This window comes from Dermacentor variabilis, unplaced genomic scaffold, assembly GCF_050947875.1.
Source record: "Dermacentor variabilis isolate Ectoservices unplaced genomic scaffold, ASM5094787v1 scaffold_62, whole genome shotgun sequence".
Taxonomy (NCBI): Eukaryota; Metazoa; Arthropoda; class Arachnida; order Ixodida; family Ixodidae; genus Dermacentor; species Dermacentor variabilis.
This window is the reverse complement of record NW_027460815.1, coordinates 131,058-154,509: the sequence shown is the minus strand read 5'-3', so window position 1 is coordinate 154,509 and position 23,452 is coordinate 131,058. Positions and strand designations below refer to the sequence as shown.

Below are 23,452 nucleotides of genomic sequence, written 5' to 3'. Positions count from 1 at the left end.
ATATATATATATATATGCATCTTTCCCACCCATGGATGCCACCTGTCACACATTGCATAAGTGTTCTATAGCTATACCTATTTCTGGTCCACAACGCACAACATCAATCCAAGCACCCGTATACCAGCACATATCCATGCCATGCATAATGAAAAATGTAATCAGGAAAGCAATGCATGGGAACCATTGCTTTCCAGGGAAACATACGACTGTTGAACCGCAACAATCATATATTACCCTCGCAACAAAGGCAAGTAATATACACAACACAGCACCTGGTGATCTTTTGCCCACTTGAGACATGCGTCGCACAGGTGTGTTTTTATACATATGAGAGTGCGGGATAGTTTTGGTATCAAAGTAAATTTATTGACAACATCAGTAATTAATGCAACACGAATACTTATGAACAATAGAAATAGAACAACAGAACAATACAATTGAATAATAGAAAGCAGGTCGACGCTATATTTTTAGATTACTCGAAGGCTTTCGATCTGGTCGTATATAACCAATTAAAAAAACTGATGGAAATGAATATAAATTATGACGTTATGTGGATCCGCTATCTTACAGATCGGACACAATACGCTGATATAAATGGTAACAAATCTAACCAATTAAACATGACCTCAGGCGTTCCACATGGATCCGTTTTAGGACTTCTTTTTCTAGCTTACATAAATGATATTGCTCACCACATAAATAACGACATAACCATCCCGTTATTTGCAGGCGAGTGTTTATTATATCGTGAAATCAATAACTAAAACGATCAGGCGTCACTTAGTGAAGCCCTTAAAGCTGTAGAAGTCTGGGCCATAAGAAGTAAAATGAAAATTAACGAATCTAAATCAGTCCTGCTCAGTTAAAAACAAAACAAAGCATGTTATTGAGTGTAATTATGACATGAACTCAACAATTCGAACTGAAGCCGAAACGATAAAATACCTAGGTTTAACAATTTCGGAAGACTTAAGTTAGAAATCTCACGTAAACAGAACTTCTGGAGCTGCAAAAAAAAGTTATGCTTCTTCGCCGAAAGTTGAAGCTAGCAACCACACCCGTCAAACTACTTGCATATGTAACTTACATTAGACCGACGTTAGAGTATGCCAGTGTCATTTGGGATCCGTTTCAATCAGGATTAATAAATCGCATTAAGATACAGAAAAAATCTGCAAGCTTCATTCTTTCCCGGTATTATCGCATTGACTATTTCCGAAATGCTTCGGTTACTTGACTTGCCTCCACTGGCTCAATGGCGGAAGTTGGCTAGACTTAATTTTTTTTTATCAAACGTTACCACTTTGTTATCAAAAGTTTGTTACCACTTCAATATTGTTACGGCCAAGACGGCCAACAGCACAGTCAACATGGCTCACTTTTGGTGACCTTGTTCAAGAACTTTGTAGCCACTACTCTAAGGGCACTCAATGTGAGCCCAAGGAAAAGGCACTCCAACACGACAAGAGTGTTGAACAGCTTGCGGTCGTACTGGATATTGAAGAGCCAGTAAGCAGACAAGACAGCTGCCAGCCCCTCCTCCCCATTTTTCACTGCAAGCAACTTCTCGCGGTCCACCTTGAAATGGAGAAGGTCAGCCTCTACGTCTGCTCCAGAAAATACCATGCAAGGGGTTGCAGGAATGATCTGGTCCTGTAGTAGCAAGAAAAAATATTGCATCATCACCAATAGACCATGAATAGCACATTGTCACTCCTTCATACTTAGTCAACCTTTATGAAGCTTTCTGCAGGTTATACATCATTTCAACGCAATACAAACAATGTTAACAATACAAATGGCTAGTCTGACATTTCTGCATGCAATTTTGGTTTATGCCCGACGCAAATTTTGGGACCACGCCCAGAATTGCCCCCACTTCTTGAGATGGCAGCTTTATTTTATAATAAATATGTTGCACAGAATTTGCTGAGGCCAATTCCCACCTAATTTAAACATTGATAAAAACTAAAACAGCGCACTTCTCTGGCCAGCCGTTTTGTGCATGCCATTTTAAGATTCCACTTTCACAAAAGAGTGAGTGCATTACAAGGCAGAAGCAAAAATTGCGTGGGTAATACTTCAGGTGACAACACTTGAAACAAGCTACAGGTAAACACAGAAAAAAAAATATTGTTAGATCTTCTATGGCAAAAGATTATTCTAAATAGCATGATATCAGTGCCAACCAAGCCCAGCACTAATTTTACTGTTAAGGTTCCAGACCTAGTACAGCACTGGCATTAGGAGGCACTGACATGAGTATAAGGACAGCACTGATTTCTCGTGTTTTTGTTTGGGAAATTTACAATCAACTGCGCCTCGACTCTAACTGCAACAATACTAGCCAAGGGTATACAATGCGTGTTGGGTTTTGGAATACTTATGGTACTTCTACTTTGATAAACATTCTCACTCCGAGAAAGCCCGTCGTTATTATGAGGAAAGAGGAGTTAAGTCCGAACAGAATCTCAGGAATACAGTCACACCTGCAACAAAGTTCAGTATGATGCGAATTCATAAAATTTACTGCCAGACCTGCAGCGCGTATGATGTGCACAATTTCAGGCGCAGCAATTTTCTTTGCCACTGCGGACAATATAAACGTGGGAGCCGCGAACATACCAGTGAGCTATATGTGTTACTGACATTGGCGCCGTCGTTCTGATCCAATCGAGCATACGCATTGAAACAGAACCTAGACGTCATGGCAGGGCTGATCCCAAGGTTCACAACCAGGTGAACACAGCCAAACGCCAGTGACTACAATTGTAAACAAGCCATCAAATCACATATGCATTGCATCTGGTGGCTCAGCATTTCTTGGTTTCGTTACGTGGTCATTGGCTTTGGACTTTGGAGAAAGCTTCGTGTTCAACCATCTTTCTATAAGGTGCTCTGGTTTTCTTGACAATCTTTGTTCTTCCTCCTCCCAAGTGCAGAGTTCTAGGCTATAGACATGTATTAGGCCGACTTCTCTGCCTTCCCATTCAATAAATCTCTCTTTAAAACATGATTACAGGCAAAACCAATATTATTATGCGACCCTGTGAGACTACCTAAAATTCTAATGTGACACTCAAACACACTTACAGATCAAAGGAAATTCCAAGGCCATTTTCATGATCTTCACTGCCACTGGCCACCATAACGCTCGCTGCAATGTGCTGCAAGAAAAAAAATAGCATAGTTGCACGTTGCACTGGAGGCGCAATGCTAAAGAGACAGTGGAGCTGATGGGAACCTAGCTCACAATTATCGATAAGGTATCAATTGGGTATTGAGTGGCCATCGATTGGCCTATACGATGCATTGCCATGCTTACCGGGGTACTACCAAGCACTTCTTAAATTTACACTATATTGATCGATTATCGATTAGGTATCGACTGGGTATTGTTTGACTATCGATTATAAATTGCTTAATTAGGCATGAAACAATTACCACTACCTTACCTGGGCTTACAAATGAACCAACTGCGTAACCAAGCTCCAACTGGATTAAGCTCAGTTTAGCGGAATCGGCAACGCTGTGCTAGTTTTTTGTTCGCATGTGAAACGCTCGGCTTAAATAGCTCCACTGTTAAAATAAATAGCCGACACATGAATTCGTAACTAAGCTGTGAATTTGCAGAACACATGACTACCAAATCCAAATACCTCAGTCGATGTTGACGCACATTGCTGCTCACTGTCCACTTGTGGGCGCAGTAAAATTTTCGATAAGTCTGGGATAGTGTCCTCAGGAGAGAGATCCACATACTCATCGAACGTCTTGTCCAGTATCTGAAAGCAGTAAAGCACAACTGGTTTTTATATCCTGCAGAGACCTGAGGAATCTCTATGCACGACAAGGCTGTAAACTGCTTCCATTGCGTCATGTGCAGCAAACCACTGTAAATGTGCAACAGCGGACTGTTGTTTTCGGATTAGAAAACAGTCTAGCAATGTGCCCCTCGATTTGCTGTTATATGAGCGAAATGCACTAATAAGCATTTGCTTGGCGAGCGATCCTCCACAACGCACTTAAAATGAATCGGCACAGTGACTGAGGCGCTCGTACAGGGCATGACACGCATCACACCTTAGAGCGCGCTATCATGCAGCTCACACGAAATTTTTTAGCCTTTAGTTGCTGACATGCACAATGCTATTTCTTTTACTGCTATGCTTCACAGCCACTGCAAAAGTAATTCCATGTATATGGCGGACAGTGGTGCAGTGGCGATGACAGGCTGCACGCGCGCGCGCGCTAAGACTGAGCAAGGGGAGCAGCTGTACGGCAAAGGGCAAGCGTGTACGGTCTGAGGGCGCCCGACTGACTAGTCGCACTACGTATAAGCGGCACCTCCAGGCGACAAGGCAAATTTTGGGAGTCGAAAACTAAGCCGCGACATAAGAGACATGGACAACAATGCTCGTTGCTGGTCGCCGTCGCACTAAAGCACATAACGAGTTTGGCGATACGCGGCTTCGCTGAAAAAATGCGATCTACCGTCGCGACGAGAAAAGCACCCCGCAACGAAAAAGGCGCACCGCGAGTTCTGCAGCGCTACCGCGCCCGTGCGAGAATTATGTAGCGCGAACGAGCATTATACTTACAGTTTATTGCTACGCGATGTAAACACTACTCGGATTCAAACATGTCGCGAAAAGCCTCCCTCATCATAATCGTCAGTACTTCCGCACAACGCTACCTTAGCAGGTGCAGTTAGATTCAAACAAGGGAACACGTGCACATGCCTGAAACGAGCTCGACGTCAGGTCGACTTTGCCGCCAAGAACCGGGCACGAGCACATTGCTTTTTTGAGCGCGTTGAACTTGCCATCCGCAAAAACATATGTCCTTGCCGCACCAAGGTGGGGCACACTAACTATGCAGCCTGGCATCGCAAGCAAATTTACATACACAGTACCCCTGGCACTTGCAAACAACAGGCAGTCAAGCATATACCAACGCAGCAATGAGAGCAGTGAGAATTACGCGGCAATCCGCACAATGTCACCATGGCAGAACAAGAGACAGTTGCGAAATTCGTCATTACAGCATGTAGCAGAAATGCCATAGTCTAAATAAACTTCACACTATTTAAAAACAGATATTTTGCGCCGACTAGTAGCAAGAACAGTGCACAGCCATGCTAATTTTTTCCTTCTGCTTTATTAAATGCAGTGCAAAAAGTTGCCCATAGATGGCGCAACAATTAGGTATTGAAAAATTTACGGACAGTTTTTGGAGCGCTTTGCGTTTGGCTTTTGCGTTTTTACTAAAGGAATGAGATCCTGAAGCTTCACCCTTGTTGCCAGCAATGGTATGAAACCTGGCCATGTTCAGCACCTACTGCAGTGCGTGCAAAGATAACAATCGCTGCAGTGTAGCAATCAAAAGCAAAAAGAAACTCATAATCACTAAGTAATATTATTATTCGAAAACACGTAATAATAAATTATTGGCAATAGTCTAACTCTAAAAGCAGAAGACCCGCCATTAGTTGTTACTGCTCTGTCGCAAAGTCTGTGTTCTGTTTGCTCTCCTTTTTGTTTTTATTTATACTGTGTTGATGTTCTGGAATGGCGCGCACGGGTTGGGGCATTGTGCTCGGTCTGTGTTGTCGCTGTTTGAAGGCCCAAACGGCGCAGGCAAGCTAGGAAATCACGGCATAACTGTGAACGGAAACCTGGTAAAGGGATCTGTTTTCATTTTCACTAGTGGCAATTTGTCTAGCCGTAGAATTGGAGGCTTCAAATGCGCATTCAGCCAAGAAAGAATTTGTAGGCACTGCATGGCTCTGCGGAACGAAAGTTACTACAAGCATTTAGAACGCGATTTTGTGCTTCGCTCGCCGAAAGTGCACAAACACCACTTGAGTATGTTGAGTGCAGGGCTGCCGACTCTGTCATTGTATGGGGTCAAGGAGCTATGTGCTCTTTTGTGCCCCGGCTTTGATCCGACGCTACACCTTCTACCCTTATAAAGCATGACCTACTTGAAGGAGTCATACCATTTGCACTGCGGCATATAATCTTTTCATTAATTGAACAACGATTCTTTTCACGTGGTGATTTGAACAAAAGCATTGTCAGAATGGATTTATGATCCTCATGATATTGGCAGCAAACCAGAGCCCATTTCTAAGCCATATCTTCTAGGAAAAGGTGTTTTGAAGGGGTCGGCAACAGAAGTATTTTGCCTATTTCGAAACCTAACCTTCTTTGTTGGGGATGGCATCCCTTCAGAAAATGCAGTTTAGCAGCTTTACCTACCTCTCCGGGAAATTGTTGACATTGTAATGAATCATAAAACTCCAGTTGCACATATTGCCTATTTTCCAAAAAAGATTCATTTCTTTTGTCTTGACTTCTGAAAAGCTATCCGCTTCGATTGCTGATCACATGGTCCACAGAATTTTGTTCCCTACTGTACACCCTTATCAGCACATCAGCACCCATTAGTTATTGCACCCTTCTCGCACCCCCGTTTACACCCTTCCGCTAAATGCACCCTTTGCGGCCTGCTCGTAGGGTGCTCCCGCCGAAATAGGGTGCTGGAAGGGTGCGCAGCAGGGTGTATATCTGTTGAACACCCTTTTTACACCCTTAAGGGTGAGAAATTGTTTAGTGTGTAGGTTAGAAAATGTTTGCGTTACTAAGCCGCGCTTGACGCATAAACACACATAACACGTCATTCAATATCACTATATGTGAAATCATACCGCACAAATCTACCGGAAGAACATGAAGAAACATTTGACACTCATAGTCAAGGGGGGGGGGGGGTGGAGGGGCAAGGTATTCTGTAAGAGTCCATCTATTGGACTGTTCATTTCGGCCGCTGCTGATGGGATGCAGCTGTACGAGAGAGGAGGAAACGAGCAGCCCTAGCCAATCAGCAGCGGCCGAAATTGACAATCCACAACGTGGACTGTTGCTGTCGCGTTCCACTCTTGAAGGCGAAGCTTAAGCGTCCTCCAATTTTTCCTTCCACTTTTGTCTCCTGCACAGTTAAGACGTCAAGATCTGTTATTCATTAACAACCGCGGTACAGTTTACTGTTTTTCCTAGAAGCCAGACCTCTAACGTTCAATGTGGCGAGCGTAATTGACGTTTGAGGAGCCACTGCTGATTTTTGGAAAAGGTAGGCCCGGAGCATGGCACTTTACGCGTCTAGCTCAATGCTAGACGCCTCTGGGACCGCCGGGTTAGAACGGTCGCACTACTCGGTGAAAGTGGCTTGTCGTCAACTTTCCTATCCGTCGTGCCCCTTTGTGTTTGTGAACCCGTTTGTGTGTTCGCAGGAGGTCCCTCGATGCTTCGCGCGCCTACCTTGTTTTATTTGCTTGTCGCGTCTTCCAGGGGTCTTTTAACTGTCGAGCTGACGCCAGCACTCGCAGAGACGCTTCTGGCGTTCTGTGACGTGCCGACAGCGTCCAGATCCGCACTTGCACTACGAGGAACGCTTTCTGCGGCTCCCCGTTTAGACACCAGTGTGGACCCTTCAGCTGCTTGAGAGAGAGAGAGAGAAATAACGTTTATTTGCACCCGCAAAAAGAGCCCCGAGGAGGCAAGAGTCTTCCTGTCTCTTCGGCTTACTCCTCCCCTTTCAGCTGGCTGATGCTCCTTGGAGCTCAGCGGTGTCCAGGGCCATGCGGATGACTTCTCTTTGGTCATCTTCCTTCGAGCTGGTCAATAAAGTCTCCCAGGATTGTCTATCCCTATCTGGTTTATTGTATCTAGGACATGTCCATAGTATGTGGATCATATCCGCCTTTGCCCCGCAGTGTTTGCAACTCATGTCCTCAATGCTATCGTGCCATCTCATCAGAATGTAGGGGTTGCAGATCACCCCCGCTTGGAGTTGCCTCCATGTTATCTCTTCTTGCTTACTTAGTTTCTTATGCGCCTCTGGCAGTGTTTTCCTTCCCATTCTATAATAATCGAGAATTTCGCTGTAAGTGTTTATACCTCCCTCTTTTTGTAGGGCCTCCCTGGCTGTAGAGGCTGCATTGGTGGACCGGTAAATAAGCTCTCGGGCCAATGCATGCGCTTTCTCATTGCCGGGCAAGCCTTCGTGGGCAGGAGTCCATATAAGGTTCACTAATTCTTCTGGAATTGGTCCTTTCTCCAATATGTTGAGCGCCTCTTTGGAGATTCTCCCTACGGTATAATTCCTGATAGCTGTTTTGGAATCTGACACTATGATTATCACCCCTTTTTGAGTCAAAGCTAGGGCTATGGCCACCTCCTCTGCAACCTCCACACTGTTTTGCGGGGTACTGCAGCTCTTTGAGTTCTCACCATTAGCCTGTGTCGTCACTGAGACAAAACCTGGTCTGCTTTCATATTCTGCTGCATCCGTGTAGAACACCCCTTGCTGTTTATCTAGTGATTTTTGTAACGCTTTAACCCTGTCTTTCCTCCTGTCCTGGTGGTGACTGGGATGCATATTCTTCGGGAGTGGTGGTATGCGTATCCTGTCTCTGATTTGTGACGGGATAGCTCCCGTGTTTCTTATTTTGTTGTTAGTTTTGTATCCTAGTTTCGCTAGAATTCTCAGACCACCTCTGCTTCGCATTAGTCTCTGTTGCTGGGAGACTAGTGTGGCTTCGATCAACTCTTCTAGGGTGTTTGAAATACCCATGTTTAGTATCCTCTGCGTAGATGTGCATGGTGGCAGGTTTAGGGCTGTTTTAACTCCTATCCTAATGAGGGTTTCTATTTTGTTTTTCTCGGCCCTTGTTAGTTTAAGGTAGGGTGTTGCGTATGTGATCTTGCTGATCGCGAAGGACTGTATTATCCTTAATAGGTTAGCCTCCCTCATGCCTGCCTTCTTGTTGGCGATTCTTCGGAGGAGTCGGCATGTTTGGCTTACGCTCATTTCAAGCTTTCTAATCGTTTCCGTATTTCTTTCATTGTCCTGAATGTGCATGCCTAGCACACGTATAGCTTTTACGTTTGGAATCGCGTCCCCATTAACAGTGAGTTTTATCCCGTGGTTAGGGATTTTCTTTCTCATTTTCTGTGGACTGATGAAGAGAGCCTCCGACTTCGTAGCTGAACATTTAAGTCCTGCTTTTTCTAAGTGCTCTTCAATTATATTGATGGCCTTTTGCAGCGTTTCTTCTATGTGGGCGTCACTGCCTCTATTTATCCATAGGGTGATGTCGTCCGCATAGATCGTATGTTCTAGCCCCTGTAAGTCCTTAAGTTTGTGCGGGAGTCCAATCATTACTATGTTAAAGAGAGTGGGTGAGAGAACAGAGCCCTGCGGTGTCCCCTTATTACTGAGCACTATCCCTTTCTCCTCGTTACCCCCTAGACTGACCGTTACTGTTCTGTCAGTCAGAAAGTCCTTTATATACTCGTAGGTACGTCTCCCTACGTTTAGGCTATTCAATTGTTCTAAGATTGCCCTGTGGTCTACGTTGTCAAATGCTTTGGCCACGTCTAAGCCAACGATGGCTTTCGTGTCCTTAGTTTTGTGGTCGATAATTTGCTCTTTAAGCTGTAGCATGACATCGCACGCAGATAGGTGTGCTCTGAAGCCTATCATTGTGTCAGGGTATATGTCTTGGTCTTCCAAGTATCTACTGATTCTAGATTGTATCACATGTTCCATTAGTTTCCCGACGCATGACGTGAGGGATATTGGTCTGAGGTTTTCGAGACTGAGCTTTTCCCCGGTTTTGGAATTAGGACTAATTTAGCCTCCTTTCATTCTTTGGGGATTTTACCTTTCTCCCAACACACTTGCATAAAATTCGTTAGGTTTACTATTGACTTGTCGTCTGGGTTCCTCAACATCCGATTGCTGATTCTGTCCGGTCCTGCAGCTGTTTTCGTTCTGAGTCGATTCAACTCGGCCCTGACTTCTCCTACCGTGACGGGGCTGTCCAAGAGGGGGTTCTCTTCGCCTTTGTAGTCCGGCAGCGTTTGTTGCGGACCACATTTAAGATATCTATCCTTAACTTCAGCGAACAATTGCCCATTACTACCTTCGTATTTATACACTAGTTTCTGCATGTTGCTACGCGTCTCTGATTTGCTGTTTTGGGGATCTAGTAGGTGCCTCAATAGTTGCCATGTATTTGATTTACCATTTTTGTGATCCATCTGTTCACATATGCTATTCCAATTTCGTTTCGTGAGTTCGAGTGCGTATTCTTCAATCTCTCCGTTCAGGTGCGCTAATGCCCTCCTAATGTTTCTATTGCTTCTATTCTCTTTCAATTTTTGCTCTAGCTGCCTCTTTTTCCGCCATAATCCGACCATTTTCCGGTCTACTACCTCTTGCGTTTCGTCCGCCTCCACCTTTTCGGTGGCCTCTTCAACCGCTTCCAAGAGGGCTTTGCTCCAACTGCTTAAATCCTTGAGCTCCACTTTTTCGGCACATTTCTGCCTAAAGAGGTTCCAATTTACCGCTTCGAACTGCTTGGGTTTGGGAGTTGGTATGCCGTGTTCTACCACCGTCTCAATTATTCTGTGGTCGCTCCCCAAGTCCTCCCCCGTGTTACACCATCGTGCGGTTATGTGTCCCCCTATGAGAGTAAGGTCCGGTGTGGTGTCCCTGGAAACGCTATTTTCCTTTCTAGTCGGGATTTCAGGATCTGTTAGTAGAGTTAGTTCATGCTTGGAGATAGTATCCCATAATTCTCTGCCTTTTTGTTCCGAGGTTTTGTACCCCCAAGCCGTGTGTCGCGCGTTAAAGTCTCCGACTATGACTATGGGGCTGTTCCCAGCAATGTTTTTGGACCTATCGATGAGCTGATCGAAGCCACAATTCTTTTTTTGCTTAGGAGAGCTGTATACGTTGAGAACGTATAGGCTTCTATCTTTTCTTTTCCTTGGTACTAGTTCAATTAGGACGTGATCAATCTTATTTGTGTCAGTCTCGTGTAGTACTGCTGCTAAGTTTCATTTAACTAAAATAGGTGTCTGCCGATTCTCTCCTTGCCCAGTGTAGGCTGTGTAGCCGGCCAATTTTGCATTTTTCCCACACTCTTGCAACGCAATGACATCTGGTTTATCGATGTTAGTTAGGAATGTTTGTAGGACTGCTCTCTTTTTCAGGAAGCCCCTACAATTCCACTCCCAGATCGTGTTATTTTGCCAATGCATTTTGAATGTTAATTGTGTTCTAAACCAATCGAATTCCGCTTTTAAAGCGAAGTCGCGTTTCTCAAATTCTGCTTTGAGGGCGATGTCGCGCTTTTCAAATTCCGCTCGAGTTTGTTCCATGAATTGCATCATAGCTCCGTTCATCAGGATAATATCCTGAGTAAGTTTGTCCATCTTGCTGTCTGAGTCTGTCTCTCCCGTTCTCTTCTTTTTGAGCGGGGGCCGATCTGTTTTAGGTTCTTTGTCCCCTACACTCTCTTCCTGTCTCGTACTGTTTCCACCCTTCTCTCTTTTCATCTCCTCGATTATCTTTAAAAATTCTTCCCTCTCCTTTTTCCTATCCTCAATCAGTATTCTGATTTGTTCTTCCTGCCTCTTAATGAGCTCTTTTAGCTCCTGGTTTTCTCTATCCTTTTCTGAATCCTGGGAGACTTTGCCTCACCAGCTCACCTTGTTACTTGTTTCCTTCTGTTGTGTCTGCTGTTGCGGCGTCTGTAGCCTCGGGAAGGACTCCGAGCGGCTCCTGGTCCTGCTGCTCGATCTCTCGCTTGGCCTGCTTTTACGAAGTTCCTCTTGGGTCGCCTCATCGGCCGCTTGTTTTTGCTCCCATCGTCTCTTCTTCACGATGTACGGGGTGCGGAATAAATTCCTGCACTTCTTATCCCCGGTGACGTGGTTTTTGCCGCAGAGCTGGCACTGCGGCTCGCATTGATGTCCTTCTTGCGGTCTGGTTGCCCCACAGCCTCTACACCTCGGTTCGTCATTGTCACACACGTCTGATCTGTGCCCGAGTCCGCCACACTTGTAGCATACTTCGTACCTCTTCTTGTATAGGAAGCACCGTAGAATAGCGCCCATGAAGAAAACCTTGCGTGGAACTTCCTCGTCGTCAAAAGTTCGGAGGAAAGTTCTGGTTTTGCCCATTCTTCTTGCTTCTAGGATTGTCGGGTTGTCTTCATCCTCGTTGAGGTTGAGTAGGACATCTTTGTCGGAGTACATTTCCTCTATGCCGTGAATGACTCCACGCCCACCGCTTTCCGGTGCGTTCACGTACGTGACGACCCCGTAATCTTTGTCTCCGATTCTGATCTTCTCTATCTTGCTTATTTTTTTAGCATTCTCCATCGATAATGTGTGGTAGATAATCGTACCTTGTTTGGTATTTATCACGAAGCGGTCTCCCTTGGCTTCTTGTAGGCTGACGCCCGCGCTTTCGCGCACTGCTCTTCCTAGGCTCACTTCCGGTGCCTTCTGAAGCACCGAGAGGCCTTCTCGTAGTCGTAGAGTCACTTTCCAGCCCATGGCAGGCAGTCTCGGTAGGTTCGATGTTACCGATAGCTCCGCTTCCTTCTTCCCTGCTCCCTTCTTGAGCGCGTCGTGCCGAGCGTCCGCCGAGCGTCCGAGCGTCGTCTCCGCGCCAGCTGGCACGGTCTTCTGCCTCCTTTTCGCCAAAACGGTGAACCATCCTTCGTTCTCGGGTCCCTTAGGATCCTTTTCGTTGCCTTCCACCGTCACTTCCATGTCGCCGCTTCTCTGGGAGCCGCCGCTGGCTTGGAGCTGTCCGTCGACGCCGTCCACGGCCGGGGCCATGCCGAAGCCGAGGTGAGGCTTAGCGTGGCGTTGTGCTCCGGTTACAGTTTTTTAGCCGTAAAATCACTAAAAATCGACTCACAGGCACGAACAATTCTGTCCACAGGGTCCTTGTCACTTCCGAAAATCGATTGTAGCACTATCGCAGATCATTTTGCCAGAAAAACCACCAGAATCCTTGGTTGTTCGCGGAGCCGGCGTAAACACGTCCCCACTCCTCGACGCTACCTGGCGTTCCTCCAGCTACTTGAGAACTTACATCTTTTGCGGCGTCGTCTGTTCGCTCAGCCGATTTTGCTGCAGGGTCCGACGGGCTGTGTACTGCCGGTGATCGATCTTCACTTGCTGGAATTGAGGCATCGCAATGTAGCCGAGTTGTGGTCGTAGTCCCGCTACCTTTCGCTGCGTCCTCTGCCTAGGTCACGTCCATAATGTACTGTCCATCGTTGAATCCTCGTCATCGGCTATTCTCGTCAGTGCAGTGTAGGAACGGATGCACTCGGCGTCAACGTGACCAAAACGCCCGCAGTGTGACCAACGTGGGACCTTGCACTCGCGACGTACATGTCCCGAACCATTGCAGCGCAAGCACTGCATAGACCGACCTGGTGCAACCAACAGGGCTAGTTCACCAGCGACGCGAATCTGGTGAGGCAGATCGTCAACTTTGAGACTACTCTTGAGCTTCTGGAGCGCAGATCGGGTTGTCGAACTTTTCTCGTTCACTCCCTCCACACGACAACACTCCCGAGTAACGTCGGGCACTTTGCCAAACGCCGCCAACGCCTTGCGCACGTCATCGTCTGCCACGCCATCTAGCAACCAATGAAGCCGGAACCTCACCTGCTGCTCCTGCGGGTCGATGACGAGGCAGCGTCTCCTCTTGACCTGACGTTCTTTCAATCCAGCCAACCCCTTCGTCGCCTCCGGGCTGTTAAAGTTACGGCCCACACGTGGTTGATCAGGTAGACGCCCAAAGCCATAACGTCAAGGAGCAGCCGTCCTTTGTACAAAGCATCCCGGAAATCATTGACCCTGAAGGGCCGCGCTCGAGCATCCATATCCAGCAATTCTGGACACGTTCCAACTAGTGCCCCAAGCGGCCCCGGCACGAAGCTAGCGCGTTTTCAATGGATCAAGCGGGTTTTTAGCCAATAATGAAAGCTGCAGGTCCATTCTTGAAAAAGGCAGGTGACAGACACGTTCTCCAAGACAATCCACACGAGCCAAATTCAGTCATCACATTGTGGAAAGCAAGAATTCTGTACCCAGAGCGGTTAAAGATTCAGCGATGGAAGCCAATGGAAACGACGAAAATTTCTACTCAATTTTCGAGACATGAACGGTAGCTGTGATAAAAGTACGGCGCCTATCCTAAAAGTTACTGCAGCGTATGTAGTCCAGAGACTGAGCTTTCGATTGATGCCTATCTTGAGTCTCTATACATGGCCTAACACTGTTCCCAAAAGTGAGTTTTGACACACAGTCATGTAAGTTCACCTGGTATATATAAAAACCCAAGCGTATCACACGCGCAAACATCGGAAGCCGTGGCCGAGTCGTTTAACCACTACCACCAATCGTTCCGCGTCATGCTGGCAGCGGTTAGATTCCTTGATACCATTCTTTTCAATGCCGCGTAGGACTGAGTTTGACAGTCTTCCACCAGATGGCCGAAACACAAAACTCACGATTAGGTTTCAGCTTTGATTTCTTCAAGAGGGCTATTCAAATACTATATTTTATAGTTTTACTTCATAAAAGGTAGGAATTGGGTTGCTTATTTGTTAATTCATTGCTTTTATGATCCTATTTTATTCCTTGGACAACATAACAAAAAGCATGCGCATGTCTTTGTGTTACGTTAAAAAGTGTACTATCGTGCCTTCCAGCATGGACATACTCAAGAATTCTGTACATTGCACCTTGACAATCCTGTGTGTAATTCACATGCGTAAATTAATGGGGAAAATTTTAAACAATTTTATTTCTATTTAATAGACGAGTATCAACAAGTTTCAACTGTCTGCGCCAAGAGGGTAGTCTCTTGTAACAACATATGCAATTATGGCACTTATTCGGAATATTGGGGGTGCGTTAAAGCAGTGTTTTGGTCGGTGATGCGCACTTATGTCACACGACAGGAGAAAATGGTTTTGTACCCTATGGGCAGAGGGCACACTGACTTGAAGAAGCGCCAAATTTAAACCGTAATACCATTTATTACAGCTGAAGTTCGAACGGTGATTGCAGAACGAGTGCCATTCAGTCTTTTGCGCGCGCACGTTTCTTCGAGGCAGCTGGGGAGGAGAGGGAGCATATATGCGTGTTATTGCAAATGGGTCGCAAGCCCCAAGGGTAGCGTTGACCTGGTGGCCTGGTGCACAGCTGGAAGCATCCGAAGGTCCTGGCAAACGATGAGTCGACTGCTAACAGAACAACTTCTTTGTTCTAGCATCGCAAAAGAGTGGCCGGTCAGGTCGACCGAAGTGGAGAAACGGGAGACCACGTTACTCGACTGAATAAATCGAAGCTTCTCTCTTGGCGTCCGGGGGCAGCTGCTTTTATACTCTCGGTGTCGAGGGCAAGAAGGAACGGCTCGGAAGAGGCGCACGTGACGGCGGCGCACGGACACGTTGCGACAAGAAGTGACGTATCCGCCGGGCAGGCGCCGGTCAGACCTCCTCGCTTCACAGTTGGGGAGCTCCTCTCCCCGGCTGCCGCGCTTTGACAAACGTGCGCACCAACATGCACACACACACACACACACACACACACAAACACACAAACACACAAACACACAAACAAACACGAAGGCGCGTGGCATTGAAACATGCCTGGACGCGCTTAGCAGGAGGCGTTGGGACAGCGCTGAACTGGCCAAAATGTCCGCCGCTGTGATCGAAGCCCCGGCGTCTGTTGCATTCACGCCGGCTATACCGCACGTCGGAGGCGAAACGTAACAGTGTACACGCCATGAGCGTGCGTGCGTGTGTACTTGCACCTGCGTGTGCGCGCGTGTTTGTGTTTCCGTATTTGAATCTGCGTGCGCACGAGTGCGTTTATGCGTCTGCGAGCACACGCCCGCTTGTGTTTCCGTGCAGTTCCGTGTGCCTGCGTGCGTGCATTTTTGTGCGTTTGTGCACGCGTGGACACGTATAAATGTGAATGCGGCCAAATATGTGTCATCTCTCTCTCTCTCTGTGTGTTTGTGTGCGTGTGTGTGCGTGTGTGTAAGCACTTCCCGCTTACTCCTACTCTCCGGGTTGAATGGGATATCATCATCATCATCATCATCATCATCAGCCTAGTTACGCCCACTGCAGGGCAAATGCCTCTCCCATACTTCTCCAACTACCCCGGTCATGTACTAATTGTGGCCATGTTGTCCCTGCAAACATCTTAATTTCATCCGCCCACCTAACTTTCTGCCGCCCCCTGCTACGCTTCCCTTCCCTTGGAATCCAGTCCGTAACCCTTAATGACCATCGGTTATCTTCCCTCCTCATTACATGTCCTGCCCATGCCCATTTCTTTTTCTTGATTTCAACTAAGATGTCGTTTACCCGCGTTTGTTGCCTCACCAAATCTGCTCTTTTCTTATCCCTTAACGTTACACCCATCATTCTTCTTTCCATAGCTCGTTGCATCGTCCTTAATTTCAGCAGAACCCTTTTCGTAAGCCTCCAGGTTTCTGCCCCATATGTGAGTACTGGTAACACACAGCTGTTATACACTTTCCTTTTGAGGGATAGTGGCAACCTGCTGTTCATGATTTGAGAATGCCTGCCAAACGCACCCCAGCCCATTCTTATTCTTCTGGTTATTTCAGTCTCATGATCCGGATCCGTGGTCACTATCTGCCCTAAGTAGATGTATTCCCTTACCACTTCCAGTGCTTCGCTACCTATCGTAAACTGCTGTTCTCTTCCGAGACTGTTAAACAATACTTTAGTTTTCTGCAAATTAATTTTCAGACCCACCCTTCTGCTTTGCCTCTCCAGGTCAGTGAGCATGCATTGCAATTGGTCTCCTGAGTTACTAAGCAAGGCAATATCATCAGCGAATCGCAAGTTGCTAAGGTATTCTCCATCAACTTTTATACCCAATTCTTCCTACTCCAGGCCTCTGAATACCTCCTGTAAACATGCTGTGAATAGCATTGGAGATATCGTATCTCCCTGTCTGACGCCTTTCTTTATAGGGATTTTGTTGCTTTCTTTGTGGAGGACTACGGTGGCTGTGGAGCCGCTATAGATATCTTCCAGTATCTTTACATATGGCTCATCTACACCCTGATTCCGTAATGCCTCCATGACTGCTGAGGTTTCGACTGAATCAAACGCTTTCTCGTAATCAATGAAAGCTATATATAACGGTTGGTTATATTCTGCACATTTCTCTATCACTTGATTGATAGTGTGAATATGGCCTATGTTGAGTAGCCTTTACGGAATCCTGCCTGGTCCTTTGGTTGACAGAAGTCTAAGGTGTTCCTGATTCTATTTGCGATTACCTTAGTAAATACTTTGTAGGCAACGGACAGTAAGCTGATCGGTCTATAATTTTTCAAGTCTTTGGCGTCCCCTTTCTTATGGATTAGGATTATGTTAGCGTTCTTCCAAGATTCCGGTACGCTCGAGGTTATGAGGCATTGCGTATACAGGGTGGCCAGTTTCTCTAGAACAATCTGACCACCATCCTTCAACAAATCTGCTGTTACCTGATCCTCCCCAGCTGCCTTCCCCCTTTGCATAGCTCCTAAGGCTTTCTTTACTTCTTCTGGCGTTACCTGTGGGATTTCGAATTCCTCTAGGCTATTCTCTCTTCCACTATCGTCGTGGGTACCACTGGTACTGTATAAATCTTTATAGAACTCCTCAGCCACTTGAACTATCTCATCCATATTGGTAACGATATTGCCGGCTTTGTCTCTTAACCCACACGTCTGATTCTTGCCTATTCCTAGTTTCTTCTTCACTGTTTTTAGGCTTCCTCCGTTCCTGAGAGCCTGTTCAATTCTATCCATATTATAGTTTCTGATGTCCGCTGTCTTACGCTTGTTGATTAACTTAGAAAGTTCTGCCAGTTCTATTCTAGCTGTAGGGTTAGAGGCTTTCATACATTGGCGTTTCTTGATCAGATCTTTCGTCTCCTGCGATAGCTTACTGGTTTCCTGTATAACGGCGTTACCACCGACTTCTATTGCGCACTCCTTGATGATGCCCATGAGATTGTCGTGCATTGCTGCAACACTAAGGTCCTCTTCCTGAGTTAAAGCCGAGTACCTGTTCTGTAGCTTGATCCGGAATTCCTCTAGTTTCCCTCTTACCGCTAACTCATTGATTGGCTTCTTGTGTACCAGTTTCTTCCGTTCCCTCCTCAAGTCTAGGCTAATTCGAGTTCTTACCATTCTATGGTCACTGCAGCGTACCTTGCCGAGCACGTCTACATCTTGTATGATGCCAGGGTTCGCGCAGAGTATGAAGTCGATTTCATTTCTAGTCTCACCATTCGGGCTCCTCCACGTCCACTTTCGACTAACCCGCTTGCGGAAAAAGGTGTTCATTATCCGCATATTATTCTGTTCTGCAAACTCTACTAATAATTCTCCTCTGCTATTCCTAGAGCCTATGCCATATTCCCCCACTGACTTGTCTCCAGCCTGCTTCTTGCCTACCCTGGCATTGAAGTCGCCCATCAGTATAGTGTATTTTGTTTTGACTTTACCCATCGCCGATTCCACGTCTTCATAAAAGCTTTCGACTTCCTGGTCATCATGACTGCATGTAGGGGCATAGACTTGTACCACCTTCAATTTGTACCTCTTATTAAGTTTCACAACAAGACCTGCCACCCTCTCGTTAATGCTATAGAATTCCTGTATGTTACCAGCTATTTCCTTATTCATCAGGAATCTGACTCCTAGTTCTCGTCTCTCTGCTAAGCCCCGGTAACACAGTACATGCCCGCTTTTTAGCACTGTATATGCTTCTTTTGTCGTCCTAACCTCACTGAGCCCTATTATATCCCATTTACTACCCTCTAATTCCTCCAATAACACTGCTAGAGTCGCCTCGCTAGATAGCGTTCTAACGTTAAACGTTGCCAGGTTCAGATTCCAATGGCGGCCTGTCCGGAGCCAGGTATTCTTAGCACCCTCTGCAGCGTCACAGATCTGACCGCCGCCGTGGTCAGTTGCTTCGCGGCTGCTGGGGACTGAGGGCCGGGGTTTCATTGTTGTATTCATATAGGAGGTTGTGGCCCAGTACTGCACCAGGGTGGCCAATCCTGCTCTGGTGAGAGAGTGCGTTACCGGTTCTGGTCACCGGGATCAGGCCGCACTCCAGGCCTGTTTGTGCAACTTTCTCAACACACGTTTTTTTTTGTATTTTCCGGTGGGGAATTGCGCTGCACCGGGATTTGAATCACGGTCCTTTTGCACTGGAGACGGATACTCTACCGTCCCCGCAGGAGTTAAATTAAAAATTGGAGAATGGGGTTTTGCGTGACAAAACCACTTTCTGATTATGCACGCCTTAGTGGAGGACTCCGAAAATTTCGACCACCTGGGGTTCTTTAACGTGCACCAAATTCTAAGTACACGGGTGTTTTCGCATTTCGCCCCCATCGAAATGCGGCCGCCGTGGCCGGGGTCCGATCCCGCGACCTCGTGCTCAGCAGTCTAACACCATGACCGTGCACTTAGCAACCACGGCGGGTCCCGCAGGAGTTGTACGCCTCATTTAACCTACAGTGGTGCCCAATTTGATCAGTCAAGGTGGGCCACTCTGAGCTCGGTTATACCGCATGGATGGCACTCGGCTAGAGAACCTGGTATTTATGGCCTGCACATGTGTGGCCACACATAATTGAGGATATATAATTTTTTTTAGGAGGGTTTCCGTACAGTGATAAAATGAAGGAAAAGACATTAAAAAAAGAAAAAAAAGGAACATAACTTGTGATTTGAACTCGTGATCCTTCAATGTTGCCCGGAAAGGTAGCTCAGTCGGTTGGTTCGTCAAGCCAGCGGTTACTTTCAAGCGCCATAGCTCCTGCTCCGAGCCTCATACCTATGTAGAAAGGGGCTGGTGTTGTCCGCGACAGTCGAGTGGTTGGAAGGCATAATTTCTTGGAAAAATGGCCGCCAGAGGAGCAGCGTGAGCTCGAGCGGCTTTAGAGACTTGGAAAACTGCCTTAAAATATTTAGACTTGAGGGGAAGCTTCGTTAACAAACTATAACACGGCAATCAGCACTCGAATATAATTATAACCCTAATAATAATTGTAAATATTCATCTCATCTATAGGAGCTAAAGCGCGCGCTGTTTCTTGCCTCTGCGTGTAGTAGTTAAGAGAGCCAGTTTAAGGGCGGAGAAGAGGGAAGGAAAAGAAAGCAAACTTGCAGCGCCGTGGTTTTAAGGCGCAACCGTGGTAGAGAAACGGAAAGGCGATATAAGCATGCGTGGCCATGATACGCACACGACAAACTGCCTTACAATATTTAGAATTGAGGGGTAGTTTCGTTAACAAACTATAACACGGCAATCAGCACTCGAATATAATTATAACCCTAATAGTAATTGTAAATATTCATCTCATCTATAGGTTCTAAAGCGCGCGCTGCTTCTTGCCTCTGTGTGTAGTAGTTAAGAGAGCCAGTTTAAGGGCGGAGAAGAGGGAAGGAAAAGAAAGCAAACTTGCAGCGCCGTGGTTTTAAAGCGCAACCGTGGTAGAGAAACGGAAAGGCGATATAAGCATGCGTGGCCATGATACGCACACGACAAACTGCCTTACAATATTTAGAATTGAGGGGTAGTTTCGTTAACAAACTATAACACGGCAATCAGCACTCGAATATAATTATAACCCTAATAATAATTGTAAATATTCATCTCATCTATAGGATCTAAAGCGCACGCTGTTTCTTGCCTCTGCGTGTAGTAGTTAAGAGAGCCAGTTTAAGGGCGGAGAAGAGGGAAGGAAAAGAAAGCAAACTTGCAGCGCCGTGGCTTTAAGGCGCAACCGTGGTAGAGAAACGGAAAGGCGATATAAGCATGCGTATAAGCATGGGATATAGAGTTCATTTAAAGCCGCATTTAAATCTACGAGACCAAGAACGGATGACTCTGCATTTATAGCACTATCTTTTTCTGAAAGCGAAATCAAGGCAAAAAAAAAAAACCCGCCCTGACTGTCAACATCGCTGCCCCAGATATCGTCACGATGGCACCGTCATCATCGGCACGGCTCCGTGAGCCGATACTTAGCTGTTCACCTTCGTTATCTTCCTTTCTACGGCGGCAGCTCACTGTCTTCAAGCCAGCGACGAGCTAAACCTGCACCATCATTGCGCCATGCGTCGCTTCTACGACCGAGAAAGCTTTCGGCGGCACACGTTCGCTGGTATATTGGTACTATAATACCATAGAGAAAGAAATTTCAACAAGAGCGGACACTCCCATAGAGCCCAGCGGCCGAATTGACTGTAGCACACCAAGCGTATGGTATTGACTCCTTCCGGTGTCGGTTTTGGGCGCACGCGTTTTGAATACCAGTTGGTAGACGCCCCGCCGGCTACGCTGTTCGGCGCGGCATTTTTTTTTTTCGCTTCTGCTGAACCCCGCGTGGCCTTGGCGTGGAATCGTTTCATTATGTAATAAAAATCATTGCGAACGACCTTTACAAGACTGCGCCGAATCGTTGCCGTACGAAGCTCCACCGGATGTCATCAGCTGAAAGAAAGTAAATTACAAGGATGTATCATTTTGGTATATTGACCTAACAGGAGTATTGCTTGTAGAGGCGAAACGTGCGTAAGTGGTGAATGAGCGGCATTACAGATAAATTCACTTTTACGTACTTTTCGATGCAAAGACTCCCCTAAAGAAATACTATAAAGTGGGAAGAAAACATGCGATCTTCAAGCATCCCTCCCTTCCCTGGCATTATTTCCTGCACCTTAAGAGCACAAATAAACGGGTGACTGCGCGTTTCCAAAACAACTTGGCCTCCGTCGACGCGATGGTACGCCAAGTACACAGAGGTGGCTACAACACGGGCTCAGTCAGACTATGTTACACGCTCGCAGAATGCCTTCTAGTCGCACTCAAGACAGATTCGTGGGCGCAAAGCCTTTCTTTTCAGTCGCTCAGAATATATAAATGTCAAGTTCTTGTTCAAATGTCTTGTTATCTTTTACGCGTCCTGCCGGCGCAAGCAACACTCCCTTGTTATCACTCTCGGCAATCGCTCGTCGCGTTTTCGACAAGAGTTTGTACCGAAATAAGGTATATGTTGTTGCAGGGCTATAAAATGCGTCACAAACTTGTCCCACTAAAATTCAGTACACGCAGAACTCACTATGGCCGGCTTGATTTTTTGCTAACAGCTTCACAACCCCAGGCGCGGCGAGCATGCTTCAAAATATCCGAAAAAGTTGCTAAATGAATTACAATGCTTTTTTCGGGTGAGAGAATGCGTCACGAACTTCTACCACTAAGATTCAGTACACGCGAAACTAACTGCGGCACACAGCCGAGCAGCTTTTCGCTAACTGCGCCACTACGCCGAGCGCGGCCACTGTGCTTGAAAAGTACCCCAAAAGTAGCGAAATTAGTTACAATAATGTCTGGGTTCAGAGAAAGCGCCAAAGCTTGTCCCGGTAAGATTGAGTACACGCGAAACTGCGTCACACGGCCAAGGTGCTTTTCGTCAGAAAGCACCTCCCAGAACAAATAATTAACTCAAATTAACTAGGCTTGGACGGCGGAGCTGTTTTTCGATAACAGCGTCACTATATGGGTTAAGTTTTGTGCAGTAAGCCTAAATGTGATTGAAGTGCGTCGCAGACTGTCTAACAAAATTTCTCACCTTGGTGTAGTACACTTGTGCAGCTGTGGCGTGTAGAAATGCAGACGGAACACAAAAGAACGCCGGGAGCCCAAAAAACGGGCTACATCCAAAAGAGACGGGTCGCCGAGCGCGCGAGCTTCACATGCGCAGCCGGCCTCGCTCACTCCTACGGCTTGTCTGGCGCATGACCTATGCAGGCGCGTGTGGCGTGCCGCTAGCTTGTCGCTAGGCAACGCAAGAAAAATAAGTCGCAAAGTATAAGTTCATTTACACGCAAAACTTGTTCTTTTTTAGTGGGAAAGAATAAAAAATAAAACGTCTGTAAGTTTATTTCACATTCTTTTTTTCTGATGCTCGCGTCAACTAATGGATGGAGTTGAAACTAGGCGCGACGTGTTTCCTGTTGCCAATTTTTGAAGAGTGTCCCCTCTTGTTGAATTTCTTTCTCTATGCTAATACTGTGAACTGCTTGCGTTCGAATAAACAGCGTTAAGAGGAAGCTTTAACTCAGGTGTTCCTATCTAAATACATGTAAAATGGGAATTCGTTTTTCTGGGCAATCACTGCAGGACATTTGGCGAGGTTTGTTGCATTTATATGAAAGATTAGAAATATAGTGTCTGTTGGCTTCGCATTCTTGATTTAGGTTGTCAATTTTTTATTAAGAAGTGTCAAAAATCGAAAATTTTCAGAAAACGAAACTATCAAGTTTACAGCGCTGTAACTCAGCAAAGAAAAATTTCATGTAATAGTACATCTAGAGCAGAAAAAATTGATACGTTACACGTGAATCTTAAAAAATTTAGTTATATATAAATTCAGCTGTTGCGGAACCCTTGTACACAACGTAAGCAATTCAAGTAAGATGTCGAATAACATATCAA

The 23,452-nt window shown here is 46.2% G+C and overlaps 1 long non-coding RNA gene across 2 annotated transcripts; it reads right to left on the bottom strand.

Annotated features, from left to right (window-relative positions):
* Window positions 1-394: 394 nt before the first annotated feature.
* LOC142569079 (uncharacterized) lies at window positions 395-22,723 on the bottom strand. Of its 2 annotated transcripts, XR_012825637.1 has the most exons (5): window positions 22,587-22,723; window positions 21,400-21,448; window positions 3,666-3,791; window positions 3,100-3,173; window positions 395-1,659 (listed from the first exon to the last, which is right to left on the bottom strand). It is a non-coding gene; the product is annotated as an uncharacterized LOC142569079 (long non-coding RNA). The 2 variants fall into 2 exon arrangements; XR_012825638.1 differs by lacking the exon at window positions 21,400-21,448.
* Window positions 22,724-23,452: the final 729 nt, after the last annotated feature.